Here is an 8,406-nt window from a genome sequence, read left to right on the forward strand (position 1 = left end):
CAGGGACCTTGGGGGACTGAACAAAGGGGAGTGAACGTGGGAATAAAGACAAACACAAAAGAGTATGTTTGGCAGAAGGGGTCAGGAGGCACCTTGCCTCTAGCAGACAAGGGCCCAGACTTTCCAAAGCCCTTCATATTTATTGGTAAAAGAGATAGCAAGAAGGGGGGTGGAAGAAGAGATCAGCAGCTCGGTTCACAGTGGGCTTACAAGACTGCATTCCTTGAACAATAGGCTCTAGATGTCCCAGTAAATAACCTCAAGGAGCCGGGTGCCAGGGAGTGACCACCCTCAACAAACCTTCTGGAAGCAGGCACAGTCGTGAGTTTGCTCACATCCGGCATTCATGACAAACAGTTTGCTGTTTGATCATATGGCCTCCAGTGGAATGCTGAGTTGGTCATGACCCCTTTGGCCTTTTCAGCTCCCAAAAGGTCTTTATTCTATTTTATACATGGTTCAAAGAATTTAAGTGAATTTTCTGTGGTTCTTTTTTTTTTTTTTTTTTATTTTAATTAATTAAGAGGAAAACCAGGCTGGGTGTGGTGGCTCAAGCCTGTAATCCCAGCACTTTGGGAGGCCAAGGCAGGTGGATCACGAGGTCAGGATATCAAAACCATCCTGGCCAACATGATGAAACCCCACCTCTACTAAAATACAAAAAATTAGCCAGCGTGGTGGTGCATGCCTATAGTTCCAGTTACTCAAGAGGCTGAGACAGGGGAATCGCTTGAACCCTGGAAGCAGAGATTCCAGTGAGCCAAGATTGCACCACTGCATTCCAGCCTGGTGACAGAGCAAGACTCTATCTCAAAAAACAAAACAAAACAAAACAAAACTAGTTTTTAGATTATACAAAAGTTGAGATAGAAATCGAAATTTATTAAGTAACGTTTTATGTTTGTATTTAGATTGACAAATTAGATAATTATCATAGGACGAGAAGAGCTAACATTAAAATTACTATTTGATGATTGCTATTTTTAATATATTACATATTTTGTTGTGTGTGTGTTTAAGAAAAAGTTTTGTTACTTCTCACAGGAGCGTTCCTGAAAACGGTTGCTTTCTAAAGTTACAAACCCATGTAGCATCATCTGTTTTTTTTTCTTTTTTTTTGAAACGGAGTCTTGATCTATCGCCAGGCTGGAGTGCAGTGGTGCAATCTTGGCTCACTGCAACCTCTGCCTCCTGGGTTCAAGCGATTGTCCTGCCTCAGCCTCCCGAATAGCTGGGACTACAGGTGCGAGCCATGACGCCCAGCTAATTTTTGTACTTTACTTAGTAGAGATGGGGTTTCACCATGTTGGTGAGAATGGTCTCGATCTCTTGACCTTGTGATCCGCCTGCCTCAGCCTCCCTTAGTGCTGGGATTACAGGCATGAGCCACTGCGCCCAGTCGCATAGCATCGTTTCTAACACCTCCTATGAGAACTTTTATTTTTCTACATCCATACATTCTGCAACCAAAATTTTGTATGGAGTAACACAGCTAAGGCTAAAAGTAGACAATCAAGATTTATGTTTCAGATGTTTCCTAGAATATTGGAATTGCAATAGAAATGGGTGAGACAAGAGCCAAAAAGCAGCATTTCTGGATATTTTGTTTTTCATCCACTGATCTACAACGTAAGCTCAATAAACTCCTAGAAATATATATATATATATATATATATATATTTTGAGATGGAGTCTCGCTCTGTCGCCCAGGCTGGAGTGCAGTGGTGTGATCTCTGCTCACTGCAAGCTCTGCCTCCTGGGTTCACGCCATTCTCCTGCCTCAGCCTCCCAAGTAGCTGGGACTACAGGTGCCTACCTCGACACCCAGCTAATTTTTTGTATTTTTAGTAGAGACAGGGTTTCACCATGTTAGCCAGGATGATCTCGATCTCCTGATCTTGTGATCTGCCCACCTCGGCCTCCTGAAGTGCCGAGATTACAGGTGTGAACCAACACACCCAGCCTTGAAATAACTATTGATGCAAGGAACCACATGTTCCAGCTATGAGATAATTTATTGGCTCCTGGTTCAGAGGATTCACCACATCTTGTGTGATAGAAACCTAAGCTCTTAGGATAGAAACCACAGTTGGTAACATAACTGATTCTTTTAAGGGTATGTTTTGGATGATGCAGGCAATCACAAGACCAACAAATCTTATAGGCTGCAGCCTACTGTGACACTTCTTTTTTTTTTGTAAAATAAGCTCTGTCATCAGTGGCAATAACATGTACAAAATCAGGACAGAGAATAAAGATTCAGCAAATGCAACTAATCTAATGCAAGGAGAAGCATAATAGAGGAATATCAGTATTCAAATGTGTGTCAATTCTAGTGATAAAATTTTTTTACTACCTCTAGGAAAAAAGGGAAAGAACATTACTACAATTCTACCAGGAATTTGATGGGTCTAGTCAAGGTAGCTCACCTTTCCAGGATTTCAGCATTGGTAATTATTGGCAATCTTGGTGCTCATTTGCATCAGTGGCCAGTATCGGTAAAGGAAAGTCCATGTTCTTGAACTCATGGAAAATCTCTCTCCTACCATGGCCACATTGTCTTCCATGGATCCATTAAGCAAAGATTGTGAAAGGTATGGAAAAAGTCTAATATCCAAAGGCCAGTCATCCATTTGGCCCTTTTTTTTTTTTTTTTTTTTTGAGATGGAGTCTTGCTGTCACCAGGCTGGAGTTCAGTGGCACCATCTTGGCTCACTACAACCTCCAACTCCCTGATTCAAGCAATTCTCCTGCCTCAGCCTCTCAAGTAGCTGAGATTACAGGCACGCACCACCATGCCCAGCTAAATTTTGTATTTTTAGTAGAGACAGAGTCTCAACATGTTGGCCAGGATGATCTCTATCTCCTGAACTCATGATCTGCCTGCCTTGGCCTCCCAAAGTGCTCGGATTATAGGCATGAGCCACCGCACCTTGCCCTGTTGGCCCTACTATTGGTAGCCTCTCATACTCATAAAAAGAATTCATATAGGAAACAAATATTCCCAGGTTCATTCCAACTGGTCAGTCATACACCTCATTGCAGACTCATTATTGCTGAATCTTTTGTTTATATCAAAGTCTTTCCAGTTCCAAACTTATGGCCATTAGCAATAAATACATGCAGATGCCTATCTCTAAATGATGTAAACAAAAACATATATATTGTTCAAATTTCTGCCATTTGGAAGGCTATCTTTTCCCCAGATTTTTTTTTTTTCAGGGCCAATAACTACCAGCTTAAATTATACAGGAAATAGCATATTGTACAGAATCATCTGTGGATAGGTAAACTATTTTCCCCATTGTTACCTGTTCATAAGAAACACCAATGGAGCCTCAGTTGTTGGTTGAGAGAAAGGTGGCAATGCATGGAGGTAGGTGCCATGGAGGTCTGAGTCACCTCTACATGCAACTTTTTTTTTTTTTTTTTGAGACGGAGTCTTGCTCTGCCGCCCAGGCTGGGGTGCAGTGGCCGGATCTCAGCTCACTGCAAGCTCCGCCTCCCAGGTTTACGCCAATCTCCTGCCTCAGCCTCCCGAGTAGCTGGGACTACAGGCGCCCGCCACCTCACCCGGCTACTTTTTTGTATTTTTTAGTAGAGACGGGGTTTCACCGTGTTAGCCAGGATGGTCTCGATCTCCTGACCTCGTGATCCGCCCGTCTCGGCCTCCCAAAGTGCTGGGATTACAGGCTTGAGCCACCGCGCCCGGCCATACATGCAACTTTTTTATGCCTACAACATGTGCTTCAGCTTGATGGCCTATAGACCAGTGTTTCTTACTTGTATACAGCACCTGTGTATACCATGCTATTTTCCAGTAGATCTCATAAAACGCTATTCATAATGGATATTTCAGGTCTTGTTACATCATATCCCATGATCAGTTGTTCAATCTCTAAAGAAGTGCAGTGGCAAGCCAAGACCTATTTCCAATACGTGTTTTTTTCAAAAATAGATTTTTTTTTTTACATCCCTGGAATTCTGCACTGTGGTTGTCAGTAGGGCTTGCCAACTGACAGCACCATGACTTGCTGCAGACGCTCCAGCTCCATCCTATGTCCTCTACTGCAGAGCTGCCTTCCCTCCAGTCACATCAGCTGCAGAGCTGCCTCTTGCTCTGGGCTTCAGTGAAGATAGGCAGCTTTCTGAGTCACTCCATACATGTGTTGAAACAGCATTCTCAAATGTGGCATATTTTGTCTCCAAAATGTAAAGAAATTGACAATGCTTGTGCCCCTTTTGCAGAAATGGCTGTTTTCACGTCCATGAGCTTTTCTTATACGTTGAAAAAGCTGTCTTGACAATCTGCAGACCAAAGCCCCTAGAGATTAACCTGGTACATTAATCTCTGCAGTGACAAACCAAGCAAATTCTGTTGAGATATAATAGAAATTCAGATCTTTAATGTCAGAGCAGCAGAAGGGATGTTGTTCTTTGCTCTGTCTGAAATGCTCTCATCTGAAATACAGACATGACTCTTTTATTTATTTTAGGTCACTGTTCAGATTTTCTGAGCCTGGGACTTTCATTTAGAAAATGACATACCACTATCTCCCTCCAACTCTTTTACCTTGCTTTCTGCTTTTCGCTTTTCTTATATAATCATATGGATGTGTGTATGTATATATAGATATGTGTATATATAGATATAGATAAATATATAGATATACACATATATATACACACACATATAAATTTGCTGTTTTTTTATATTCTTGTCACCCCAAAATAAAAGTTCTTTTTACATAGAAACCCGAGTTTATTTTTATTTTGTTCTACTTATTCTGAAATCCTCAGCTCCTAAAATAATGCATGGTACACAGTAGGAGCTCAATAGACAAAAAAATCCAGTTTTGAATACAATTATCAGTATTAGTCTGGTCTTGCATTTCTATAAAGAAATACCTGACATTGGGTAATTAATTTTTTTAAAAGGTTTAATCGTCATGGTTTCACAGACTATACAGGAAGCACAGTGCTGGCCATCTGCTGGGCTTCTAAGGAGACCTCAGAAAATGTATAATCATTACAAAAGGTGAAGAGGCAGCAGGCATGCTTCACATGGCCAGAGCAGGAGGAAGAGAGTAGGGGGAGTGAGGTGCCACACACTTTCTAACAACTAGATCTTGAGATAACTGTATCTTGAGAACCGCACCAGGAGAAATTCGCCTCCATGGTCCATTTACCTCCTACCAGGCCCCACCTTAAACATTGGGGATTACAATTTTGCAAGAGATTTTGGCAGGGACACATATCCAAACCATACTACCATCAAATATAAAAGGTAGAATACATTTATTTTTAGACATCCAAGATCTTTAAAAATGTACCTAACATGCACCCTCTCTGGACACCAGGATGCAAACTGTCTGTGGAATCAGCAAGCAAAACAAGAGCAGAACCAAACAGCAGGAGACTCAGAGACAGGGAAGTCATTTTGGGGAGTAAGAAGGGGAGGCTCAGGTTGCAGCTTTACGCTCTTCAGAGAGAAACCAAATCAGAGGAGGAAGAAGGCAGGCTGCAGGAGAGACATCTGCAGGGAAAGAAAAAATGTAACCCAGAGATAATTTAAAGTGCTATAAACAAATGAAAAACAATTTTGGGGCAAGTGTAAGCTAAGTGGTATTTTAGCAAAACTTAGCAATAGGCAAAAAGAAAATCAAACTAATATAAAGTGAAAAAACTATTTAATTCAAGAAATAAATTTGTATTAAAAAAGTAATAAAAGGCCGAGCGTGGTGGCTCATGCCTATAATCCCAGCACTTTGGGAGACGAAGGTAGGTGGATCATTTGAGGTCAGGAGTTTGAGACCAGCCTGACCAACATGGTGAAACCCCGTCTCTACTAAAAATACAAAAGAATAGCCAGGCGTGGTGGCCCGCGCCCGTAATCCCAGCTATTTAGGAGGCTGAAGTAGGAGAATCGCTTGAACTTGGGGAGCGGAGGTTGCAGTGAGCCCAGATTGCGCCTCTGCACTCTAGCCTGGGTGACAGAGCAAGACTCCATCTCAAAAAAAAAAAAAAAGGATAAAAAAGGTAATAAAATCATAGTATACTGCTTGGGTGTTTAGTAAATAATATTTAATTAATCACCTTACAGCATTCACTGACTACAAGTTTAGGTAAAAATAATGCTATTAGTATTCTGAATTGCTAGAATGGTGGGGAAGGGCAGTTAACAGAAAAGTGGTTTCCACGTATATATCAGTATTAAAGGACAGTTTTTAGAGTTCATATGGTTTAAGTCAAATAGATGAGGAAAAAATTACCTGAAAGGAGAAAAACTAAACTTTACAAAAAAAAAAAAACTCTTCATATTTATTACCTTCATTGAAACAATAATTTTCACAAGGATAAATCTCAACAATTAATAAATTGAGGGTCCCCAAAATAACAGATGCTGTGAAACTGGATGCTCTAAAACCAAGTATAACAAAATCTCAGGAAAATAAGCTTCTCAATGAAAAACCTGATTTCACATGCAAGCCAATTAGAAAAAAAGAAAATACAGCTTTTACCATCAACTGAAAGGACTAATAAGGAGGGGAACAAATAAAAATTACTTTATATGTCTGCTAGTTTCTGTACCTAAAAAGTAGAGATTAGGGATTAGTTTCATCATATTGTTTACAAAAATTTGTAATTCGGCTAGGAGAGGTGGCTCACATCTGTAATCCCAGCACTTTGGGAGGCTGAGGTAGGCAAATCACCTGAGGTCAGGAGTTCGAGACCAGCCTGGCCAACATCAGGAAACCCCATCTCTACTAAAAATACAAAAATTATCTGGGCGTGGGGGCATAAGCCTGTAATCTCAGTTACCCATGAGACTGAGGCAGGAGAATCGCTTGAACCCAGGAGGCAGAGCTGAGATCGTGCCACTGGACTCCAGCCGGGGCAACAAAGCAAGACTCCGTCTTGAAAAAAAAATTATTTATCCTTAGCATAATACCAATATTTACTAACATAATACATTTAGGTCTATTTCCACAAATATTATTTGGGACATCTCTTATTATAAAGTCTATGAACACAGTAGAAGGCAATGAAAATGTTTATTCACTGAGTTTTACAGTATTTCAGGTATCTTTACCTAGAGTATTAAACCTAATATTTCTTTCTCTCTGTTTTTTTTTTTTTTTTTTTTTTTTTTTGAGACGGACTCTCACTCTGTTGGCCAGGCTGGAGTGCAGTGGTGCAATCTCAGCTCATTGCAAGCTCCGCCTCCTGGGTTCACGCCATTCTCCTGCCTCAGCCTCCTGAGTAGCTGGGACTACAGGCACCTGCCACCACGCCCGGCTAATTTTTGTATTTTTAGTAGAGATGGGGTTTCATCTTGTTAGCCAGGATGGTCTCCACTTCATGATCTGCCCACCTCAGCCTCCCAAAGTGCTGGGATTACAGGCGTAAGTCAACGCACCCAGCCTAAACCTAATATTTCTTTTTTTTTTTTTTTTTTTTTTTTTTTGAGACGGAGTCTCGCTCTCCCGCCCAGGCTGGAGTGCAGTGGCCGGATCTCAGCTCACTGCAGGCTCCGCCTCCCGGGTTCACGCAATTCTCCTGCCTCAGCCTCCCCAGTACCTGGGACTACAGGCGCCCGCCACCTCGCCCGGCTAGTTTTTTTTGTATTTTTTAGTAGAGACGGGGTTTCACCGTGTCAGCCAGGATGGTCTCGATCTCCTGACCTCGTGATCCGCCCGCCTCGGCCTCCCAAAGTGCTGGGATTACAGGCTTGAGCCACCGCGCCCGGCCTAAACCTAATATTTCTAAACCAAAATCTAATCTGTAAAAAATCAACTTAAAATTTTTTTATATTTTGATGAAAATATAATCCTGGAATATATTGCTATGAACATTATGCAGATATAGTAAATATTTGTTAAGCTGAATTAAAGTCTCCAAGCCTATAATTTTCAATTTTTCTTGATGCAATTTCAAAAATTTCCTAAGACTATAAGAACTTAGTCATACATACACGAACACACAGAAAATATTGATTTCAATAGGTAAGGTGTGGCCTCAGGCAGGCAAAGCTCAAATTAATTTTGAAAAGTTTTCTAATTCTTTTTAACATTTTAATATTATTTTAAATGTTCTACTTTTTGTAATTTGTTTTTTCATTCCTTCTTTGCTACATAAATGAAAACACACAACCCATCTTTGAAGTCTTCAAAAAAGCTTTGGATAGAAAATCTGGATATTATTCTGGCTTTTTTAGTGTAGACATCTTTTAAAGTTTTCAAATTGAAGAAATATACAAATAGAAATATTCTATTAAGTAGGATACACGATAATATCTATAGAATAATTACCTTTGCTTTAGTTTTTGTAGTTAATAATTTTTAAGATTACTTCCCCGATATTTTATTACTTAAGCTAGAATCCTTGTTTATTTAAGTTATTGTT

At 40.4% G+C, this 8,406-nt stretch overlaps 1 protein-coding gene across 1 annotated transcript in view; it reads right to left on the reverse strand.

The window, feature by feature from the left end:
• Window positions 1-490: 490 nt before the first annotated feature.
• Window positions 491-8,406, reverse strand: part of LOC105489692 (zinc finger protein 43) — a 58,754-nt gene continuing 50,838 nt past the window's right edge. Inside the window, 1 exon segment of the mRNA XM_071086626.1 lies at window positions 491-5,536. The gene's annotated coding sequence lies outside the window, so the exon portion shown is untranslated.

The sequence above is a fragment of the Macaca nemestrina genome, chromosome 20 (genome assembly GCF_043159975.1).
Source record: "Macaca nemestrina isolate mMacNem1 chromosome 20, mMacNem.hap1, whole genome shotgun sequence".
NCBI lineage: Eukaryota > Metazoa > Chordata > Mammalia > Primates > Cercopithecidae > Macaca > Macaca nemestrina.